This window comes from Gymnoscopelus braueri, assembly GCF_963280865.1.
Source record: "Gymnoscopelus braueri genome assembly, contig: SCAFFOLD_452, whole genome shotgun sequence".
Classification (NCBI taxonomy): Eukaryota; Metazoa; Chordata; class Actinopteri; order Myctophiformes; family Myctophidae; genus Gymnoscopelus; species Gymnoscopelus braueri.
In genome coordinates this window covers 1-25,000 of record NW_027660665.1, presented here as the reverse complement: position 1 = coordinate 25,000, position 25,000 = coordinate 1, and the positions used below count along the sequence as shown (strand labels likewise).

Sequence of the window (25,000 nt, the reverse complement as noted above, 5' to 3'; positions counted from 1 at the left end):
TTTTTGTGTGTGTGTGTGTGTGTGTGTGTGTGTGTGTGTGTGTGTGTGTGTGTGTGTGTGTGTGTGTGTGTGTGTGTGTGTGTGTGTGTGTGTGTGTGTGTGTGTGTGTGTGTGTGTGTGTGTGTGTGTGTGTGTGTGTGTGTGTGTGGGGGGGGGGTGTGTGTGTGTGTGTGTGTGTGTGTGTGTGTGTGTGTGGTGATTTACGTAGACGGGGAAGGAGGCCGTTTTGTGTTGTAAATGGTGATGCCAACAGCAATAACCATAAAATAGTGCACATCCTGACCGAGAAAGAGAGAGAGAGAGAGAGAGATCCTACTGTTATGAAGCAATGACGGAAAGTTGGCGCTATCAAGCACCACCTGATCAAAACCCCATACCCTTGAAACACACGCACGCACACACGCGCATGCCCTCATGTGCTATGCCACGAACTATGTCTCTTATAGCCCTGTGTGTGGGGTTTGTCCCTGTTGTGTATGTTGTGTGAGGTATTTCCAGCGCAAGGAGTTGTCACCAGCTGTATTCTACAGAGAGTAGATGACTGTGATGCTGATATAATGAGAGCACAGCAGAGAGAGAGAGAGAGAGAGACCGTCTCAGCCTGTTATCACACCGTGGGGGTGCCATTGATGATGACGCAACGTCTACCAAGCTCTTTGCGTAAGCTCTGTGCAACAGCCACCACAGCGTCCTTTCTGAAGTGTCCTTGAGCAAGGCACAGACTCGACTGGTGTGCTCCTACTACAGCCTGCACGACCGCTGTGGTCACCTTGGATGAGTGTGTCAGTGAAATGAATATATAGTGGATATCGTCGTTGTCAGGCAGAAACCAGCTATCTCCATTTTTCAACTTCTTTTTTCTTTATTATTATAAATCAGTGCTATAGAACAGTGGTTCTCAAACTTTTTCATGTCAAGGACCCCCAAAATGATGTATGTATATGTATTTGGCCACGGACCCCCATCTCAAAATATTTTGTTCCAGGGACCCCCCAGAAGCAAAGATTTGAGTTGTTCGCTTTAAAATATATATATATTCAAAGATTTGCACACATTTCCACGATTTTTCAAAAATAGAAGATCTACAAGCTCATAGTGCGGCACAGAGTGCTATGAGCTTGTATATCTGCTATTTTTAAATAGCCAAAGAAATCTAAAACGACACAGATGCGTTCCCGGTCTTAATGGGTATAGAAGAACACCCTGTACGTATGTGTGTGGGGTTTAAAAAGCACTTCTGACTAAACCTCCTAACTCCATTGGATCCTCAAACTGTCAGACAAACCACCTAACTTTGGAACTTTTTCCACATTAATGGTCAAAAACCTCCTAACTCCACTTGAGCTGTATATGGGTAAAGTGATGATAATATGAGGACACATGTATAAAGTCACCATACCAACTTTGATGAGGCAGCATTTTGTTCATTTCCTGAAAAGTTAATATTTTGGACACGGCTGGTTTCTGCCCGACAGCAGAGCTATGTAAATATGAACTTAGACGGTAGTTCTCAAACGTTCTTGTGCAGAGGACCCCCAAATTGATATATATTTGGCCGCCGACCCCCATCTGAAAATGTTTTGTGCCAGGGATCCCCAGAAGAGAATATTTGTGTTAAAGAAATCAAAATTATTAAAACATTTTCAAACACTTTCAAGATTTTTCACATTTTTTCAAAAATAGCATGTACAAGCTGTATTAACACATTTAGCTGGGGACCCCCTGGAACCCCCTCAAGGACCCCCACTCTGAGAACCACTGAACTGAAAGAACTCAGGATTTGTGAGTGTACATGAATCTGCCAGGAGCATGTGTGTATTCCTGTGTGTGTGATGCAGTCTGAAATAAACTTTAACTCCTCTAATCAGTGAAGTCTGCTTTATGCCATGGGCTGGCTAATGGCATTTTACTTTCTAGAGATTTGTGTTTGTTTGTGTGTGCGTGCGGGTGTTGTACTGTACGTGTGTGTGTGTGTGTGTTTCAGTGCATGTCTGTCTGTTAGTGTTTGTTGTGTATGCGTATATATAATATGCACTAGGCCCTCCCTTCCCTCTCCTTGGGCCCTGCAAAGGGTAACACTTTGTTTTTACAGCCAAGTAAACAAACCAATGCCAAATAATGTGGCCACAAAAATCACATATGCTCCATTAACACATCCACTGCCAAGGGCTAATCTCATAATGTACTCACCAGTGCCAAGGTGTTTTTGTTGTTTTTTTGTTTTTTTCATGTCGCCATAGATCTTGTTAAAATCCTTAAGATTGAGCGCTACACAGTCTGTTTACATCCGCGAGATCTCCCTGTATCTCCCAGTGAAAACCACGTGTCAAACGGGGCATCCATGTTTGAGTTAGAGCGGATTACGTTAAACAGTGAAATGCGAGGAGAAAAAACTACAGGAAGAGAATTGAGTTTCAGTTTCGTCTGTAGAATGGGAGCGGGCGTGATCGTGAAAACCGGATCCCAAATAATTCTATTTCCTGTCATCAAACCGGAAACGGAAGTGGATCAAAAAAATTCCGAAAGTGCACCCGGACCGCGCATGCGCGAAAAGACCGCAGCCCGTAGGGCTACGGTCTCGGCGCTTAACAGTTGGATTTAACGGCCCGTAGGGCTACGGTCTTGGCAGTTAATGTGTTAATGAGGGCATCGTGAGGAGGGATGGAAGGAAGTGTTTGCACCACAGTCTGTGTTTTTTTACGTGTGTGGGTTTGCATTTGTCTATGTGTGTGTACGTTTGTATTTGTATATATGTGTGTGTGTGTGTGTGGGTGTCCCTGTCATGTGTGGGACTTTTGTTTGTGTTTTGAATGTGCGTTTGTGTTTTGAATCCCAAAAAAAAAAACTGGAAAGCATCTGTGCCATTTTAGATTTTAGCGTTGGCTATCGAGAAATAGCTTGTACATCTGCCATTTTTGAACATTTTTAGAGAAATCTTGAAAGTGTGAGAACTACTGATTTAGAAGGCATTTGTAGAATCGGCCTGAGGTCTTAATGGGTTATTGTATGTACAGAACATAACAACAGAAACAGCGTGGCTGATCGCGGTTTGCCTCCTCCTTCTGTTGTTGTCTTGGTTTACAATAGGCAGACAAGCCGATGGCATGGCAAAAAGTCAAACAACAACCAGGAAAAACAAAAGGCTTCACGTCGAAACCGCCGCCAAAACTGTAAAAACAAAACAAAACGAATTCAAGTCAACAGCAATCTTCCCAGATTAAGACTGCTCTCAATTTTAAAAGAAAAATAAGTGATAGGCTGTTTTTCCTTATCCTCAAATCCTTTGTTTTGTTTTCTCGTATTTGTCATTAAAACCACTAATCAGAGCGAGGACTGGATTGTGACCAGTGAATAGTTTGGCTGCCGGTGTCTCCATGATTATTTTGTAATCCAACCACTTGCTGGCAGGCTGGCTGACTGGCTGCTTCTTGGACTGGTGGGCTAATTGACTGGCTGGCCAGCTGGCTGGCAGACACAGGCGTACATGTTCAGTACCTCTCCACCGCGGTGAGGGTACTACCATCTCCAAAATGGGCTTTTATTGTTGGCAGTGTGGCTTTTCGCTGTGGTATGATGACCGCTAAAGTGGGCGAAATGAGGACTGTTCGCCACCCCTGATGATTTGATGAAGGCTGGTGTTTGGAAAATTGTAGAGACGCAGAACTGTTGTTACGTGTGTGTGTGTGTGTGTGTGTGTGTGTGTGTGTGTGTGCATGCGTGCGTGCGTGCGTGTGTGGGTGCGTGCATGCGCACGTGTTTACAGCAGCGTACATGACAGCCTGTGTGAGTTACTGTCCGGCAGAAACCAGCTAACTCCATTTTTCCGCTTTTGCATTTTTTTCCACAAATCAGTGCTATTGAACACCCTTTACGTCTGTGTGTTGGTAAAAAAAATATTGAACCAATGAAAAGTATTAAAAAGTGCTTCTGACAAAACCAGCTAACTCCATTGGATCCTCAAAGTTTCTGCTAAACCAGCTAACTCCAGCAAAGGGGGGTGGAGTTAGCTGGTTTTGCTGACTCCAGGCTCCACCCCCTTTTGACCTCCAACCTCATTGTGAGCTTGGAGGTCCATTTAGCTGTTCTTATCAATGATGAACAAAACCTCCTAACTCCATTTTTGTTTTGTTTTTGTCATTTCCTGAAAAATGAACATTTTGGAGTTAGCTGGTTCCTGCCGGACAGCAGAGATATACAGAGAGAGAGATATTGATTGGGTAGAGTTGAAGTGTCTCAAAACTTAAAGGACCACCTGTAGTGTCTACCACTATGTCGTAGATCTACTATGTCTATTGTATGTGTTACAATGACAACAGCATTACAACAACAACATGACTGTCAGCCATTTTCCAAAGCATACCGTGGTTTGTTTAATTTTCAAGTAAAAGCCATTGGATTCCATTCATTTGAGTACGTTCCAGCAACTTGAAACTTGCTTCAGGTCATCCAACACACAAAAGATTGCATGGCTATTGCGTTTTAATACATTTTAAAGCTCGGAGTGATTTGAAAAGTCTAGCCGAAAGTCCCTGGAGAAAAGCTTGATTTATGAACTAATTTAAAAACGTCCACCAATGATGTCAATTACTCGGGTATGAATACAGGTGTGCCCTGAGATTTTTGACATGCCCGTTGGTGTGCCTTGGGCACACAAAGATTGAAAACCACTGGTCTACATCCGTCCGTCCGTCCATCCGTCCGTTCCTTCGTCGCTCTATCCATCCCAGCTGCAGTCTTCATTAGTCCTGGCCTCCTGTGGGTTCTCTCAGGCAACTTTCACTGGCAGACCCAGAAACACACAGAGACATTATGAAACGTTGAACATACACATGTACACATACATGTGCAGTACAGTACAGTACAGTACAGTACAGTACAGTACAGTACAGTACAGTACAGTACAGTACAGTACAGTACAGTACAGTACAGTACAGTACAGTACAGTACATGCAAGCAGGCATGTCTGCTGAAAGCAGAGTGAGCTGTCGTCGAAATGTGTTCAGCCGCTGACATGAACACACACACACACACATACATACACGCACACACGCACACACGCACACACGCACGCGCGCGTCTCTGCTGCACTTGGTAGTTCTCATCTATTTATGTGCCCTTTTTCCTAAATATTTCATCAGCTGATGATTATTTCATGCATCTCTGAATCAGCCTTGTCTCAGGGAGAGGGAGAGAGATAGAGAGGGAGAAGGAGAGAGAGAGAGAGAGAGAGAGTTAGTGGGACAGAGGGATAGAGACAGGAGACAGTGAATGGTAGAAGGAAAAAGAGTGACAGTACTGAGAAACGGAAAGAGAAAGGGATATTGCATTTTATTTTTTCAAGGAACCACTCTTTTGTGTGTGTGTGTGTGTGTGTGTGTGTGTGTGTGTGTGTGTGTGTGTGTGTGTGTTTGCAGGTTACATGCGTGCATGCGTGGTCTAGTGTGTGCAGGCATAAAGTGTGCAGCCGGGCAGACAGACCCACTTATTTCTCAATCACTCCCAGAACCTGCGTCTGTTTTCCAGCCGCTGTCTGATTCTCTGCCACACTCTCTGCCAGTGCAGGAAACCAGACGCTTCAATTGAAGACTTCCCCCATCGACAGCCAGAATGAACGCCTGACCAACAGACAGAAAGGGGGACCAATAGACAGACAGAAAGGTGGGCAGAAAGTAACAGCGAGGCCAGAATATAGACTGACAGACAGACAGCCAGGCACACACAGGGAATAGAGACAAGCAGACAGACGGACAGAGAGAGAAACAGACAGTCATGCGGGGGTTACTTCAAAGTACGGTGCGTATGTGTGGCTTGTGCACATCCTGTGGAAATAGGATCGGGCATAAATTACCTTTAGTCCACCAGGAACACAATTGTGCATTTGAGTTGTTGCAGGACTCGAAAAACAGCAACTGTTTATGAATATGGGTGGGTCTTTGTCCCCTCTAAAGTCCAAAAGAGTGAAGGGATACAAGATGGCCCTTAGCGCAAACTAGCAGGCTGAGGAACAGTTTTTTTTCCCACAGGCCACCAAACAGTAAAACGTAACTCTCTATACTTTGCACTATGGACTTTAATTGATTGATATTCTTGGCCTGTTTTTATTGTTTGTTTTGTGTTTTAGGTCGTTTTATCATGTTTTTATCGTATTGGAGCTTCAGAGTTTTTCACATGTATGTATGTACCCAACCAGTGCATCTAAGTGACAATAAAGTGAATCTGAATCTGAATCTTTGTAGGCTGCATCATAGCTTTCACTTGATATTATGTAGACTGTGATAATAATAAAATTATTTGTTTTAATAAATCAAACTTTTATGCAATCAGAATCTAATGCAAACATCCCTCATATTGTTTCATAAACAATTGTCATCAGATTGGAACGGATATGAGAGAGAGAGAGATGGCATGCTCATTTATGGCGAAAGAAAATTCATGCTTGACAAGTTGACAGACATCATTTTATTCATAATGTTCGGTATACTCCTGTAGAGAATGCCCATGTGATTTGATCAGTCCATGGTTTGGATGAACTTGGAGAAATGGAGAATAGCAAACATGTTTCACCAGCATGTTCAGCAGCATTCAGCAGCAAAAACATGTTTGGTGGAGCAAGACACCTTCATATTAACTACTGTAATTAATGTCAATTTCAAACTGATTAGGCAGATGAAAAAAGTGACAGGCCGAGTCTGCAGCATTTGATTCTTCCAACTGTTTCAAAGAGTAGCTTTCTTGACAGTAAGCCTGAAAGACTTGCTTAAAGAAAGCTTGAAAGAAAACGCCTTTCCTTGATAAAATATATTGTCATTAATGTTTTTTGTGACGTTATAGGACTATTAAAATAAGTTGATATATTTCTAAACTTTTCAACATTTTTGTTCTTTGAAACACAATATATATATGTATATATATACGCACACGTATTGGGTTTGTGCTATCCGCACATCTGGTGTAGCTGGTACGATGGTCTTACAGACGAATGGTACGCATGCAGTAAATTCCATGCACAGACGCGCATTGACGCTTATTAGCGTTTATAGTGATTAAAATCGCAGAGATTTTTATTTATTTATAATTGCCGAGCTGCAAATCCGGTACCACTTAAACCCTCTAGAATTGGTAAAAAGGCACCTGTAAAGAACGTCGTTTTTCACGCTCTAAATCTCTTTGCCAAAAATAGCCGATCTACAAGCTCACAAATGTTCCACCCCAGACTATGGATGCTGGGGTTCAAGTTAACAGAAGTGTAATTTTAAAGGGATAGTTCACCCCAAAAATTACTTATTTTCTATCAATTACTCACCCCATGAAGCCTTGAATTCATGGAGATTGTTTTTGTCGCATTCCTGACCGGCGGAAAGATGCTAATGTCTCCGGTCTACCTGAGCCGCCGCCGGTCATCAAATTATTGGCTTAGGAATGCGAAAAAGAAAAAAAAATCTCCATCAATTCAAGTCTCCATGTGTAATGTCGATAGAAAAAATGTCATTTTGGGGGTGTACTATCCCTTTAAGAGTTTTAAGCATATTTTGATTATCGCCATAACATCGTAAATCGCAATTATTTAGGTCACAATAATCGTGACATGAAATTTTCATGTCGTCCCATTCCTAGTTGACGTGTTTGGTGTGGCTCCGCCGTGGGGTCATCTAACAGACAGACAGACAGACAGACAGACAGGCAGACAGACAGACAGACAGACAGACAGACAGACAGACAGACAGACAGACAGGCAGGCAGACAGACAGACAGACAGACAGACAGACAGACAGACAGACAGACAGATGAGGTGTAGACTGGGAGTGGAGTCTGGCCCAGACTCTGTCTTGTTATGTGATCTTCTTCTGGCACAGACCCCTCCTCTCCTCCCTCTCTTCCATCCCTCCCTCCCTCCGCCGCCATAGATAATCCTTCCTAATTCTCTGCCGATCCGTGTGCCAGCTCGTCCAAATTGTGATTGACTGCTGTCGGGGTGTGCGTGCGAGTGTGTGTGTGTGAAAAAGATGTGTGTGTGTGCACGTTACATATCCCCTCCCCCACCCCCAGCTCGCCCAGCCTCTCTTATAGATTAACCGGATCAGTTTTGGGTTTCAGGGTGTTTGACAGCACCACATATCCACTCACACACATACGCACACACACTGTACACTCATATACACATGCACAGAACACACGCACACACAGACACACACAGACACACACAGTCACACAGACTCACACAGACACACACACACACACACACACACACACACACACACACACACACACACACACACACACACACACACACACACACACACACACACACAAACACGAACACAAGAACACACACACACACACAAGGGAGATTGTGCTGGCTTTTTTTTTATGACACGCCATGGACCCGCAACAGTCTGGGTTGCCATCTGTCACAGCGCAGGCGAGAACTCAAAACATGAATAAGCACACACACACATATAGTACGTGTGTTGTGTTCATGAACACAACACACATTGCACACGTTCCCTCATTCGAGTATTTGTTTGGTTTTGATCAGATTTTTTTTTTAAATCATTCTTTCAATGATAATTTGATAAAATATAAGCACCTCTAAGTACGAGATTGATTAAATCAACGAAACCGTTAGTCGTTAGTCTAAGAATCCTTGCTTGATCATTAGTCCCCCACGAATGTCTTTAGTCGAAGATAGCCCTAGAGCGTGTGTGACATGCACATGATGTGATGTCTCTCTAGGTTCATGCTGTAAATAGTGCAGAAAACCCCCCAATTTAGTCCCACTGCCTGTTGTTCAACCTTCACTACAACAGCCACACTACCTATTTAACCCATTAAGACCGGAAACACATACTTTGGCTATTTAAAAAGTAGCAGATCTACAAGCTCATAGCGCGGCACCGAGTGCCGCGCTATGAGCTTGTAGATCTGCTACTTTTTGAAAAATCGTGAACATTTGTGCAAATCTTTGAATATACATATTTTTTAAGCAAACATTTGTAACTCAAATCTTTGCTTCTGGGGGTACCTGGAACAACATATTTCGAGATGGGGGTCCGCGACCAAATACATATAATTTTGGAGATCCTTGACATGACAAAGTTTGAGAACCACTGATATAGCAACATACGTTTTTCAGGAAACTGGCATTTTGTAGAATCGGAACCTCAGGCCTTAATGGGTTAACGATACAACTCCTGGCCTACAGCAGGAAGTCATTCGACACACAGTTTGTCCGTTCCCTTGACCATTTCCTGTGTCCCAGCTGCATGGCTGAATGCAACACGGACAGAAACTATCACTGCTGACCCAGTGAATCTCTTATATGGTTTACGCTTTTTCATTTCCTCTAAAAGGAAATCTTTCAAGTGTTGAATGTACAAAGTTTTTAGTGCACAGAACTTCGGAAGCAATGCCTGTGTGTGTGTGTGTGTGTGTGTGTGTGTGTGTGTGTGTGTGTGAGTGTGCGCGCACGCTAGCAGATGGTAGCAGCATTAGCAGAGCTAGTGATGGGCACAGATCAGATCCACTAGACTATTTTGACTACTGCATAGCCGGCATGCCTCTCTGTCTGTTCTCTCTCTCTCTCTCTCTCTCTCTCTCTCTCTCTCTCTCTCTCTGTCTCTCAGCCCGCCCCATAACCCTCAGTTTCAGATAAATGGCTGGCTATCTCTCAGTCAGCAGCCGTGCCCCTCTTTCATCATCCGTCCTGTCGTTCTCTCATTCCTCTGTGAGAGTGTCAGACCGGTCTATCTCTCCCTCTGTCCCTCAGTCTCTCCATCCCTGGCCGTCCTCTGTGCGTGTGTCAGAGGAGGATCCATCTCCTGCCCTCCCTTCATTCATTCCCTTTTGTGTGTGCGTGCGTGCGTGCGTGCATGTGTGTGCATGTGTGTGTATGTGTGTTCTTGTTAGCTCCCATGCAGTTCTGCCTGTGTACACTTGTGTGAGTGTGTGTGTGTGTGTGTGTGTGTGTGTGTGTGTGTGTGTGTGTGTGTGTGTGTGTGTGTGTGTGTGTGTGTGTGTGTGTGTGTGTGTGTGTGTGCACATGTGTGCGTGCGTGCGTGCGTGCGTGTGTGTGTGTGTGTGTGTGAGTGAGTGAGTGAGAGATCACTATCTACTCCCACCCCACCCCTCCCCCACTGTGTGTGCAGTGTGAATCAAGGTCAGTGGGGATCTGTTGGCAGACAGAACCCCCCCCCCCCCCCCCTCTCCCACCCTCCACAACCCCCCCAGGGTTGTGTGTTCTGTGCCCATCCAGCCATCTAGACGGGGGGGGGGCCCGCGTTCGTCTCGGCTTAGCTCAGCCCCTGCCTGGCTCGCCGGCTTAATTACTGGAGAGCCCACCACGTGTCTGACCTCCACCGTTAGACTAATTGAAATCTAATTGAATTGTGCTTGTCTGGACTAATGAAGGCCCTCTACTGAAACCGACAATCTTTTAGCCATAGCTGCGGTGCCCATGGCAGTGTAACGATGGCAACTGAATGAATGGCCGCCTGGATGATGGATGGGTTGATTGGATGGATGGCTTGATTGGGTGGATGGGTTGATTGGATGAATGGGTTGATTGGGTGGATGGATGGGTTGATTGGATGGATAGGTTGATTGGGTGTATGGATGAATCAGAAACCGGGCTTATCCCATTGAATCCGGGAACGCATCTACAAATGTCTTCCGTATGTTGCTATAATATCAGTGGTTCTCAAACTTTTTCATGTCAAGGACCCCCAAAATCTATTTATCTATTTGTATGTATTGTATCAGAAGCAAAGATTTGAGTTACAAATGTCCGGTTTAAAAATATATATTATTCAAAGATTTGCACAATTTTAAAATAATGGATATAACTAAAATAAAAAAATTACACAGATGCGTCCCCGGATTGAATGGGTTAAAAAAAACATGCCAAACTTATTTGGATGGATATATATAAAATAAAAAAGGCCCTCCTTCAATCATTATTAGTTGGGTTGTTTTAATGTTATTCATACAGCATATGCTGGACAGTTGTCATAAAACCCTACAATATTAGTTAGTTCTGCTTTCCTGGTTGGTCTCAATGTCAACCTCATGTACAAAAGGACCTTAAGGACCTGTGTTGTGGTTATTTTTTTTGTTAAAGTTATGTTATCTTTGCATTCTAATGCATTTTTAAACCAGTGATTGATTTGGAAAGTCTAGGTGAAAACAGTAGCAGGAGAAGAGACTGATTTACAAACGAACATCATATCTATGACTTATTAACCACAATGTTATGTTTGGCCAGTGTTGACTCGGTTATTCTGGTCAGTTTGTTAATGTTTTAAAAATGATGGACAAAATGTAAAAGTCTAAAAATAAGGTAATCACCTGGAAAATGGTCTGTTTATGTACTTTCAGAAGACAGTGACATGTATTGACACCGGTATGATCCTTTAAAATACGGTATATTGACCACCAACCCTGACCACTGATTAACTTATCCCTTTTGGAAAATCCCAAGGCTCAGTCATGTTTATCCTGGCTGTGCTTGAAGTTCACTGAACGGTAGGGTTGCAATAGTTAATCTAGCACTGCATTCGAGCACTGCATTCATGATGTGTGGCATTTTGTGCAAAACGGCCACCCCCACAAACTGTGGGGGTGGCCTATTATAGCCAATCGGAATGGAATATGAAAAATGTGACAGATACGTCTTCATCTCATAGCTACAGAAATAATGTATACCGAATTTCATGCGGTTTGGACAAAATCTGTAGGAGTAGTAACAAAAAATTTGTTTTTCAAGAATCGTCCTCCTGATGGCGCTGTAACAGGCCAATTTGAAATATTTGGGGCAGAGGTTCTGCTCTGATCTCCAGGAAGTGTGTGTGCACAGTTTTACGCCGATCGGTCCAACGGTTCCGGACGGACATGCACACGCACACACACACACACACACACACACACGCACACACGCACACACACACACACGCGGACGGACGGATGGATGGACGGATAGGGGCAAAAACATTGTATTGGCCACGCCTTTGGCCTGGTGGAGAGGAGACAAAAATGGGGGGGGGGGGACTCATGTGTGCTTGCTTCTAAGTAGGAATGTAACGATTCACTCAACTCACAATATCATTCGAATCACGATACTAGGTTCACGGTACGATTTTTCACGATTCTTTAAACACAAAATTATTTTCCAGACAAATCTTTTTTTGTCTCTTACACAAATCCAGTATTTTCTTCTCTTTTATTTTTTACAGTACTGTGTTTTCTCTTATCCTCTTGTCAATACAGTAGCAAATGACTCATCAATTCTCTTACAAAGATCCTGTCTTTTCTTTCTTTTTTTAATTGTTTTTATTTAAATTGTCACCAGTTTGAATTGATTTTAATCGATTTACGATAAATCGTTACATGCCTACTTCTACGATCTTCTAAAAACAGGATGGTTAGGGGTGATGGTTGCGTTGGAAGGGGGTTGAGGTGCTGGACGCCCCAGGGAGCTGCTGGTTTTGTTGTGCTCTGTCTCTCTTTTAGCTTTTAGCAGGTGAGAGACGGCACCGTTTTAACGGCTGTGATTTCCCCGATAAGTTATTCATTTGACGTTTCCTTCCCTTCTTCAGCGCTCTGTAGGCTGGAATACATTAGTAGTATCCTGGCAGAGGGGCGAAGATGCTAATGTGAGGAGAGAGAGAGAGAGAGAGAGAGACATGGAGGGAGAGGAAGAAAGGAGAGGGGCAGGTGGGGGTAGAGAGGCAGAGTCATTAGGAAAAGAGATGTGTGTGTGTGTGTGTGTGTGTGTGTGTGTGTGTGTGTGTGTGTGTGTGTGTGTGTGTGTGTGTGTGTGTGTGTGTGTGTGTGTGTGTGTGTGTGTGTGTGTGTGTGTGTGTGTGTGTGTGTGTGTGTGTGTGTGTGTGTGTGTGTGTGTGAGAGAGGACAAGGCTTTATGATGTGTGTGGGAAGGGGAAGTGACCTTCCTTCTCACTTTCATCTTGGCTTTTTTCTCCCTTTCGCTCTCTGACACACATGCACTTACTTGTGCACGTACGTACGCATGCATGCACGGCACACAGCCACAGTGCGAGTGTGAGTACACACATAAACACGCACTCAAAGGCAGAGTGCAGGCACACACACACACACACACACACACACACACGCACGCACGCACGCACGCACACACACACGCACACACACCCTGCACTACTCCGTCCCTCCCTCCATCTCCCTCTTTCATTTTCCTCTCCTTTTCTCTCGCTCTGCAGGTCCCCTTGCAGCCTGGCCAGTCTTTCAAGTTCACAGTCCTGGAGACTCTGGACCGCATCAAGGAGGAGTTCCAGTTTCTCCAGGCTCAGTACCACAGGTACATGCACACGCACAGTCACACGCACACACACACGCGCGCACACACACAAACACAGAGGTGGAAAAGGTACTCACATTTTTTACTTAATTAAAAGTATCAATACTGCAATGTAGAAGTACTCTGTTACAAGTAAAAGCCTGGAATTCAAAATTCACTTGAGTAAAACTACAAAAGTATTGGCATCAAAATGTACTTAAAGTACCAAAAGTAAAAGTACTAAAATGTTTGAAAATACAAGCACACAAGCTCACAACGCGTCGCATCACGACGCGTTGTGAGCTTGTAGATCGGCTATTTTCAAATAGCCTATGTATAGAATAGGGCTGAAGTGGTTAATGTATGTTTTAGAATATCATAATTTATATCTGAAAACGAACTAGTAACTAAAGTTTTCAAATAATCGTAGTGGAGTAAAAGTACAATATTTGCCTCTGAGATGTAGTGGAGTAGAAGTAAAAGTACTGATAATTGGAAATACTCCAGTAAAGTAAAAGTACCTAAAAATTGTACTTAAGTACAGTGCTTGAATGAATGTACTTAGTTATTTTACAACACTGCACACACACACATACTTTCATCTAAAGTAGTACGTACGTACTCACATACACAAATACACGCAGGAAAGACAGAGTCTGTTTGTCATTGTAAAAAAGAATAAGGCTGTATGTCTTACTTTTTTAGACAACTGAGATCATCCGACTGCAGCTGTACTCGGAAAATAAATGGCTTTTATTTGTGCGTATTTCATCCAGCCTTCATTAGGCCAGCCATAGCAGAGTTCCATCTGTCACAGGGGTTTGCATGCAGTACCGTAGCTGCTGCAGAGGTCGTGCTAACCATAACCTGCAGAGGTCGTACTAACCATAGCTCACAACAACTTGTAAGATATGCTGTTGAATTACTTTTGAATAAAAAAATACAAATAAAATGTGTTGCCCCAAGCAGGGACACTGGGGCTAATGTGGTCAACATACATTTTGTATAAAACATTTAACTTGTGATATCATCAAACGTAGCAAAAAAGCATTATTTTACACTTGGGCTATTCAAAAATAGCAGATCCACAAGCTCGTAGCGCGGCACCGAGTGCCGCGCTACGAGCTTGTAGATCTGCTATTTGAAAAATAGTGAAAATGTGTGCAAATCTTTGAATATATATATTATTTTAAAGCGAACATTTTAACTAAAATCTTTGCATCTGGGGGGTCCCTGGAACAACATATTTTGAGATGGGTGTCGGCGGCCAAATGCATGTAATTTTGACATGAAAAAGTTTGAGCACCACTGATATAGAAACATATGTTTTTTCAGAATACTGTTGGGCTTTAGAAGACATTTGCAGAATCGGCTTCAGGCCTCAATGGGTTAATTCTGTCTGACCAGAAGCAGGGATAAAACATATCTCTACCGGCGATAATAAATAAATGACTGGGGGGTTTCTGATCCGTTCGGAGCGGAAATATCTTCATGCCATCAGGCGGCCCGCCGGAACACACGACCGGAACCTCCGGCGCCGTGCACCTCCAAAATGATTCCCCTCGTTTAAAATGTGCCGAGTTTGGTGTAATCGTTTTGGTTTCTTTTGGTATAATATGCGTTTGGTACGTCCATGTTTTATTCTAACTTGTGGCACGACTAGCGAGACTTAAACTAATTGATTCGCATTATATGTGGGGAACAAAAACAATGCGACGGCCAACCCGGAAAACACACCACCGGAACCACGATTCTTTTTTTCCTTTTTCCTTTGTTTGGAACGAATACCAGGCTTTCCTCGGCGGTGGAAAGCCTGGTGACGCGAGGTTAGGGGGGGGGGGGGGGGGGGGGGGGGGGGGTGTCAAATGCAGAAGCATGGATTTTCCTCCCAGCCCCCCCCAGCAAATGGAACCCTGGAGCCAACGACCATCGTATCTGAAACACTAACAGAACAACGCGTCATATTTCTTCTGTAGCCATGGTCAGTGATGGTCATCTCATAACACAGCTGACCAGCAGCGACCTTGGCTGAGAGAATTATGGGCTGAATGGTTATGACAAGGACTCCACACCTCACTGGGCATCATGGCTGCTGGTGGAACTCATACAGACTACAGTCAAATCCTCAGTGTTTTTCAGCACATTCAATCCGGGGAAACGCATCTACAAAATGTCTTCTAAAATCCTCACAGGTTTCTGAAAGACGGATGTTGCTATATCAGTGGTGCTCAAACTTTTTTCATAATTGTCAAGGACCCCCACAATGATATGTATTTGGCCACCGACCCCCATCTCAAGATATTTAGTTCCAGGGACCCCCCAGAAGCAAAGATTTGAGTTACAAATGTTCGCTTTAAAAAATACATATTCAAAGATTTTCAAAAATGTTCAAGATTTTTCAAAAATGTTCAAGATTTTTCAAAAATGTTCAAGATTTTTCAAAAATGTTCAAGATTTTTCAAAAATGTTCAAGATTTTTCAAAAATGTTCAAGATTTTTCAAAAATAGCAGATCTACAAGCTCATAGAGCGGCACTCGGTGCCGCGCTATGAGCTTGTATATCTGCTATTTTTGAATAGCCAAAGTATAAAATAATAGCTAAAATCTATAATGACACAGATGCTTTTCCGGAATGAATGGGTTGATAGGACTCAGAGAGAGTCTAAAAAATGTTATGGTGTGTGCACACATACAGATGATATTGCACATGCTGTACACATGCACAAACAAGTGCGCTTGTACACACATCAACAAACATGACACACACACACGTGAAGTGAATACGACGTGCATGCATGCTCATCCACCCATCGTGGTGAAAACTGTTGTGAATGAGAGGGGTTTGATCGCAACATGTTACAGCTGTGATGACGGTGATATGAAATGAGTTGAATCTCATGATAGTAACTGTTTGTTACTAGATGTGATTCCACATCATACACATCATTCTGTCCAATTTCTGTCGAGTCTCTGCAGATAATAAGCAGCAGTGCTTTGCGGTGGCGACAGTGTTGTTTATATCCACACATTTCCTACTCCAGGGGTGGGCATTTCTGGTTAACCAACTCGTTTTGATCTACCAGGTGATAGGGCTGGGAATCTTCTGCTATCTCACGATTCGATTCCGATTCTTGGGGGTCATGATTCTGATTTTTTCAGATTTCTTCAAAACAAGTGATTCTCGATTCAAAAACTTTTTGTTTCGATTAAAAAACGATTCTCCATTCAAAATCGATTTTATCCCCGATTCAGCCCAGAAAGATTTTTTCATAAATCGTCCAACATGAGAAGCCTACCAGGTGATCAGATTGGGCTATTGAGGGGATCAATCGAATTGATCAAAAACAATCATTATTGTTTGATATGCATGCATGAAACCTTTTTGCCCGGATGGTCAGAATTGATCTTACCTTCATTTCTCTTAATAAATTATTGATTTATTCTATGTTGTATTATTCTAATTGGTAGCCTACAATAATACGTAAAAGCGACGGCGGTTTTCACTGTCTGGCACAGGGTGTTCAAGCCAGCCTTGGAAATTGGCTAAGTGATGTACCTGAAAAGGTTTACACCCCCTGTCCCAAACCATGTTGAAACTCATGTGCCAATAATTAATTACAGCACAAAGCATGGAAGCTGTCATTGCTGCTAAATTTGTCTGACACCACCATTTTCCAATACTTGGATCTACGTAGTGCACATCTAATTTCTGCGCAAGTACAGCATATCGAGAGAGAGAGAGAGAGTGTGTGTGTATTTACTGTACATCCTTTTGTTTTCATGTAGCCTAAAGCTGGAGTGTGAGAAGCTGGCCAGTGAGAAGACAGAGATGCAGAGACATTACATCATGGTGAGTCGGGTCACAACACAATATTTCCGTACAACTTGCTCCAGACGCTGCAAAATGCGAAAATGAGTGTTCATTTCACATTGAAAGTGTAAAAATTGACCCATAAAAGGGTCCATTCTTACACCCCGAAAACTCAACACTCACTCACTCACCTGAATGCACAATTTCACTATCTGTGTCTGTTTGTCAAACGCCAGTCCCAGAACTCCGGGTGGAAAGAATGAAACGGGTCCTTTATCCTGGGTATATAGTCAGGGGAGTTGTATCAGCATTGCAGACAGGTTATAGATTGACATTATTTAGAGTGTGCACGTCATTCAGCAGAAATGTCTGTTCCAGGTCTTTCTCCCAGTTTCTCAATTTTGCTCTCTTCGTTCTCTCTCTCTCTTTATTTCTCTCACGCTCCGTTTCACTCGCTCTCACCATATCTGTTTCTCGCTCTCTCTCTTTCTCTCTCTCTCTCGCTCTCTCACTATCTCCTTCCTTGCTAGATAACGCACCGTGTTGCTCTGTGTCTAACACTATCTCCCTCGGTTTCTCTCTCCTTTTCTCCTTCTCCCTCTATCTCTATTGCTCTCTTTCTCTCTTATCTCTTTCTCTCTCCTTCTCTATCACCCTGTCTTTGTCCCACTCCTCTGTCTCTGTCTCTCTCTCTCTCACTCACTCTCTCTCTATCTGTCTGTCTGTCTGTCTCTCTCTCACGCTAACAGTCTGAGCTCCCTTGTGTCTGTTCGTCTGTGTGACTAAAGGCTCACATGTACCGTAAGCCTTCGTCTGTGGTACAAACACACACGGAGCCGACCAGAATACGATATGAACCATCTGCTAAGCAGCTCGCGTTTCATAAACCTGGGGGGGCAGGACAGATCAGGACTGTAAGCTAGATAGACTCTCTCTCACACATCTCTCTCTCTCACCACACACACACACACACACACACACACACACACACACACACACACACACACACACACACACACACACACACACACACACACATGCAGACACACACACACATGCAGACAGATCCACTGACTGTCAGAAGAAGCAGGCAGACAGACAGGCCGGGAAGTGTAGAGAGAGAGAGAGAGGGAAGGATAGAGAGGCATACAATAAGACTGGCAGGAAGGTAAGTGGCATTCTGACAGGCGCACAAGTAAGCAAGCACACGCACGCACACACACGCACACACACACACACAAACACACTCCGCTGTGATGTCTCAGAAAGCCCACGCCCACGCTAATCTCAGACGCTCCCCGTCTCGAGGTGTGGTTTCACAGCATCACTTTGTGGAACAAACGGAGCTCAAGACAAACATCCACCTCCTGCTGCTGTACAGCAGACCCACAACACAAGTCCCCACTGTCTCATCCCGTACAATAGTACTGTAGCGTGGGAGGGGAACTCAAAATTCCCCCGTCTCTCCCTCTCTCTCTCTCTGTTTCTGTTTCTCTCTCTCTCTCTCTCTCTCTCTCTCTCTCTCTCTGCTGACTGGGGAGATCGGGGCGGCATTTGATCAAGCCTCATACATATTAAATGTCACGGCCTTTCTGACCGTTGCACTGCAGGCCCCCCCCAAGACAGCACAACAAGAGCCTAAAGTCCAACAGGCATGCACGGTTCAGATCCCTGTGGTTGTGAGTGGGCTGTTAAGGTCAGGGAGCTGTGGGTCCAGTGTCTGCATCTGTATAATACTGTAGGTTACGGTGGCTGTGGTTAGCACTGTAGGCTACTATGTGTTTATACTGTGGCTCACTGCGGTCTAGTGTGCAGCGCGGCACAGTGCTGCTTCATGGGCAGCTCTATGTAAGAGCAGAGAGAGAGAGAGAGTGAGATAGAAAATGAGAGAAAAGGAGGGGGGCTCAAAGGGAAAGATAACTGGGGAGAGAGACACAGAGAGAGAGATAGAGAGAGAGAGAGGCTCAGAAGGGCAGGGGGGAAAAAAAGAAGCAGAGGGAGGGAAGGAGTGATACAAAGGGAGGGAGAGATAAAGAGAATGAAAGGGAAGGAGAGTGATAAAAGCGGGAGAGAGATGTAAAGGGTAGAACAGAGGGAGAGAGAGAGAAATGAAATCACTGAAAAAAGAGAATGTGCGAGTGAGAAGAAAGGAACAGGACATGTGACATGTAGAGCGAGAGAGAGAGAGAGAGCGATGCCGAGAGAGTTTGAACTGCAGAGACGGAGAGGGGGAAAATAGAAAGAGAGGGAGAGAGGGAGGGATAGAGAGAGGCTGCATGCACAGACACGTAAATAATGTGAAGCAACAACGACTCGGTGCGCCCACAGTGGAGATAACCTAGAAGGCTATATTTAGCTTGTTAGGCCTGTCATCCACACTTAGGCTTGTTTCCACAGGCAGGGGCCCTACTCACTACACCACAACACTCACTTTTATTATGCATTATTCTTAACCACTTAAGCCCTATATACGTCGTCATAATGACAAATGGCGAAAATAACCGATCTATAAGCGCCATGTTGTGAGCTTGTACAACGGCTACTTTTGCTTTCGCTAACGGCTATGTATTTTTGTTACCCAAAATAGGGGCACCAGGGTACTGGAGGGGGGCAACAGCGTATGATTTGTATGTTAATTTAACTCAGAGAGTGTAGAAATTGACCCATTTCCACGCTGTCAGAGTTAAATGAACTCTGATGTGTGAGCACCCTCCAGGTAATGAGCTTCTGACATTGCTGGGCGGAGAGCGGAGCGGCCATGGGTCATCATGTGTTATGGTGGGAGATGGGGAATGGGGTTACCCAGTTTTTGCTGCTACTGGGATTTTCACTGGCATCATCAGATTTACTGCGTACATACATACAGTATATACACTGTTTTTTATTCTTGTATCTCTTTCTGTATCGGTCCTGTGTACACCTGAATTTCACTCAAAAAAAAAGAAAAAATTATTCCCGCACACACTGATCTCTCACTCAGTGAGATAACGTTCACAATGTTTATTAAAAACACTTCAACGTTGCGGAGTGTGTTGTTTTCAACAGATCTAGTCATCTCTACAGAATACAATCAATAATTAACACTCTTGAGAGATGATGATGTTGATGTTGATGGTTGTTGGTCTGAGAGTGATCACCCAAAAGGAGGTCGTTGTTATAGTCATAGTGCGTTCGTTCGTACATCATATACTGTAATGCTGACTTGGTGCCACAAGGCAGTGTTGATTTCGTCGACTAAAACTATGACGAAAAATGTTCGTCGACTACCTTTTTTCACTGATGAAAACAAAATAAAAACAAAATGAAAACTAAGCTATGAAAAGGCATATATCTACAAGCTCTCGTGTCGTGAGCACATTGTGCGCTTGTAGATCTGCTAAGTATAAAATAGGGCATTCATATGAAAACATAAAAAGATGAAATTTCTGCCCGACAGTGACAATAGACAGTGTATATAATATAGATATTTTTTCCTCAGTTGAACCCCAGTGTATGAAGTATCAGTAGCGTAGTACAAACTAGGCCACATCAGAGTCTGAGGGTACTGAGTGCTGTAGTGTTTTGTACACCAATTCTCTATCATTGTAGGTTAGGTGCAGGGTTTGATTTGTTGAAAGAAAAAAAGCACTTAAGTTGAGCATGTAAAACTACTATGCTAACCCTCCCCACCCACTTTTAACATTCTTTTTTATTATGTTTTTTTTAATAATTTGCCCCAAAAATAGGGACGTGGTTAATGTGAGTAACATTCATGTTTAATTGTTAAATTAAAGTCATATTATCAAACATACAGTAAATATCAAATATATCAGGACAGTCTATGTATTTAATTAAGTCTGACTAGAGGCAGGGATAAAACGTATCCCCACTGGTGATAAAATGAATGACCCATGACCCATAGAAAAATCGAACTAGAGTTAGATTTTTCTGTGTGAGTGGACTGACTTTCTTTTTGTGTGCAGCGATGGAGAAATTCAAGGTGCAACTATTGCAAAAGGCACCTACATTCACACATGTGCACAGTGACACACACACACACACACACTCACACACACACACACACACACACACACACACACACACACACACACACACACAGAAACGCGCGTCATCACACAATGAGCATGTCTGGAGGCGCCTTTTCTCTGGCTGTTGTATTTATAATTCATGGTTCTCCGATTTCACCGCTCTTCTGGAATTCCACTGTGGATTTTTTAAATAAGGCTGCATTGTTGCACAGACTTTACCATGGGAGGCAGACACGTCTGCCACATACCGATACAGTAGTGTATATCGTGGTCAGGCTTTCCAACTATTGCATGCACCCATTTCCCTTGGGTTAAATCCTGTAAAGGAAGTGGAAACAGGACCACACACACACACACACAAATGCAGTTAGGAGGCAGAGAAACAATGAGGTGTCACCGTGAGACAATGGCCTCTAGTTTAAGGATGGTAAAACGGGTGCCTTTGGCCTCTTAACAACCACAGCGCAGTGTTCTCTCAAAGTTCCCTACTAAATATATCCCATCAGTGTCAGGATGGTCAAGTATTGTGAGCCTCAGCTGCCACGGTGGATGTGCCATCAGAGATGTTTTGCTGACAATGTGGCAAAGGTTGACTAATGACACAGCCAGCTTTAACCCATGCAATCCGAGAACGCATCTGTGTCATTTTAGATTTGAGCTATAACCATTATTTTATACTTTGGCTATTCAAAAATAGCAAATCTACAAGCTAGCTCATGTGTAGATCTACTATTTTTGAAAAATCTTGAACATTTTGTGCAAATCTTTGAATACATATATTTTTTTAAACAACATTTTTAACTCAAATCTTTGCTTCTGGGGGTCCCTGGAACAACATATTTTGATGGGGTCGGCGGCCAAATACATATAATTTGGGGGTCCTTGACATGAAAAAGATTTAAAAGACCACTGATATTATTGCAACATAACTTTTTCAGAAAACTGTTAGGATTTAGAAGACATTTATAAAGATTTGCACACATTTTCTAGATTTTTCAAAAATAGCAGATCTACAAGCTCATAGCGCGGCACTCAGTGCCACGGTATGGGCTTGTAGATCTGCTATTTTTGAATAGCCAACATGACACAGATGCGTTCCCGGATTGAACGGGTTAACTGGCAAACTCACACGTCCCTCCCTCTTCACCTTCATTTGGAGAAGCACACAGACTGGAACGGGCACACAGCCTGATGATAAATAATGACAATATTAAATAGTTACTGTGGTTGGACCCGCCTTTTTAAGGCAACTCCGCACCAAACAGACTCGTCCAGACTATTGCAGACTACTCCAGACTGCAACAGACTGGTATTCGGTTGGCAAAAGTTACCATTTAAGTCTGTCAGCCGACTGGCCATTCATGTGCTAATTTGACTTTTAGCGTGCCAGCGTTGCCAGGTCTGCTTATTATAAGCGACTTTGGGCTTGTTTCCCTGCAAAGCCACTTAGGGATGTTCCCAGCGTTTTTTCTTCACTGACGTGCAGTGGTGTAAGTAACTAGTACATTTACTCAAGTACTGTACTTAAGTACAATTTTGAGGTACTTTTACTTTACTGGAGTATTTCCAATTGTCTATACTTGTACTCCACAACAATTATTTGAAATGTTTAGTTACTAGTTACTTTGCAGATATAAATCATTATGAAACATACATTAACCACTTAGCCCTATTTTATACCTATAAGCTATTTGAAAATAGCAGATCTACAAGCTCACAACGTGTTGCGATGCACGCGTTCTGAGCTTGTAGATCTGCTATTTTCAAACATTTTTGTACTTTTACTTTTGGTACTTTAAGTACATTTTTATACCAATACTTTAGTACTTTTACTCAAGTAAATGTTGAATTCTGGACTTTTACTTGTAACAGACTCAGAGTACATCTATTGCATTCAAGCCTGGAATTTCGTCATTTTAGGGGCAAGGCCACTTGGCCTTTGGTGTTGTAATTTTTTGGAGGGCACAAAGGCCCTGCCCGGTCTTCCTGCCAGGGCAGGAAGGCCATCCAAAAAAATAATAATGATTTTTAAGTCCAAAAATGATTTTTAAGTCCACGGAAATAATGCATTTAACTTGAAGGTTAAGGATCATTGTATTTTAATATATTATAAGAATAGTATAACTATCTGTGAAATATAACCCATTTATTTCACAAAATAATGTGTTGGCAAATGACCAATATTTAGTTATATAGGTCTCAATATGTCACATTCAGCCTGGACTTCACTGACTGAAGTAGGGGTCACATTAATCACATTAGATTCACAGAATGTATTTTACCCACAAGTTATTTTCATTCAAATGAAATGTGAATGAACTTGCACTAATAATGACTTTAGTTGATTTTTCACTCTTTAAAATATAGTATTTCTTAATTATTAATAATTACAGCTTGTAGATTGGCTATTTTCACGATTTTAAATTGTTTTTAAATATAATAATAAAAAGGAACATACAGATTTCCACCCGACAGCCATAATATAATAGCCAATATATGGTTCTGTATCAGTATATGAGTCCGTTTTTGCGGATTTCATTCTAATTGGCTACTATGCCTGCATATGAATTTCATGAGCCTGGGTAGGTCACCCTGGCTTGGAGTTATGCCCTGTAGCGCACACTCCGCCAGTGGTGTAAGTAAACTAAGTACATTTACTCAAGTACTGTACTTAAGTACACTTTTGAGGATTTTTTACTTTACTGGAGTATTTCTAATTTTCAGTACTTTTACTTCTACTCCATACATCTCTGAGGAAAATATTCTACTTTTACTCCACTACAATTATTTGAAAACTTTAGTTATTAGTTACTTTGCAGATATAAATTATTACATTATAAAACATACAGTAACCACTTTAGCTCTATTTTATACCTAGGCTATTTGAAAATAGCCGATCTACAAGCTCACAACGCGTCGCGAAGCGACGCGTTGTGAGCTTGTAGATCTGCTATTTTCAAACATTTGAGTACTTTTACTTTTGGTACTTTAAGTACATTTTGATACCAATACTTTTGTACTTTCACTCAAGTACATTTTTAATTCGGACTTTTACTTGTAACGGAGTACTTCTACATTGCAGTATTGATACTTTTACTTAAGTAAAACATTTGAGTACTTTTTCCACCACTGCGCTCCACACAGCAGCAGCAGGTGAAAGCAATTCACTTAAACGATGGTTGTGTTGCGCACCAAAACTGCGCAAAACTAGGTCAAATCAATCAATCTCTCTCTCTCTCTCTGGGAGCAACAACGAGAAACAGTGAATGTAGGTTTTCATAGACATGGTCGCTTGTTTCTCTCACATAATCTGGCAACACCGACAGCCTTTGTTGTCACTGCCACTGCTCTGCCAGTCGGCTAAAAAGCTGAACATGTTCGGTCGGCTCTGGGTCGGCCGAAAAGGTCCCGACGGACCCCTAACCGACTGGCCGACGGACCCCTAACCGACTGGCCGACGCTTCCGAAGCCAAATCGGCCCAAAGTCGGGCCGATTTGGATTGGTCTGGAGCCAGCTTTAGTCAGCTAGTGCCAGCTGCAGCAATTGCACAAAGTCAAACTTTGCGAACCCATCAAATGGCGCTGCTGACGAATGTTAATATTTAACGAACTCAAACCAGAGGCCAGTTGACTGACTGCTACCTGAAGTGCTGCCTGTGTTCAAGTCCAGTAAACAGAGCTAGAGGAGTGCTTCACAATTACCCTTCGCTTTCATGGATCAGTACAGTGCATCTGATGATGGCCTGTCCAGTGTCCACTGAAAGCTCTGTAATAAGTGTAATCTTGCAATACGGGAGTTATTTTCTCTTCCACCATGCCTCTTCTGGGGGTCTGTAGCCTTTCTGGTCATTT

General features: G+C 43.0%; 1 long non-coding RNA gene across 1 annotated transcript in view; it reads left to right on the top strand.

Annotated features, from left to right (window-relative positions):
- The window catches only part of LOC308081321, a 21,096-nt gene extending 3,937 nt beyond the window's left edge, over positions 1–17,159 (top strand). Inside the window, exons 2-3 of the long non-coding RNA XR_013932825.1 lie at positions 13,233–13,330; positions 17,096–17,159. This is a non-coding gene — a long non-coding RNA (uncharacterized lncRNA). The remainder of the gene's footprint in view (positions 1–13,232; positions 13,331–17,095) is intronic.
- The last annotated feature ends 7,841 nt before the right edge of the window (positions 17,160–25,000 follow it).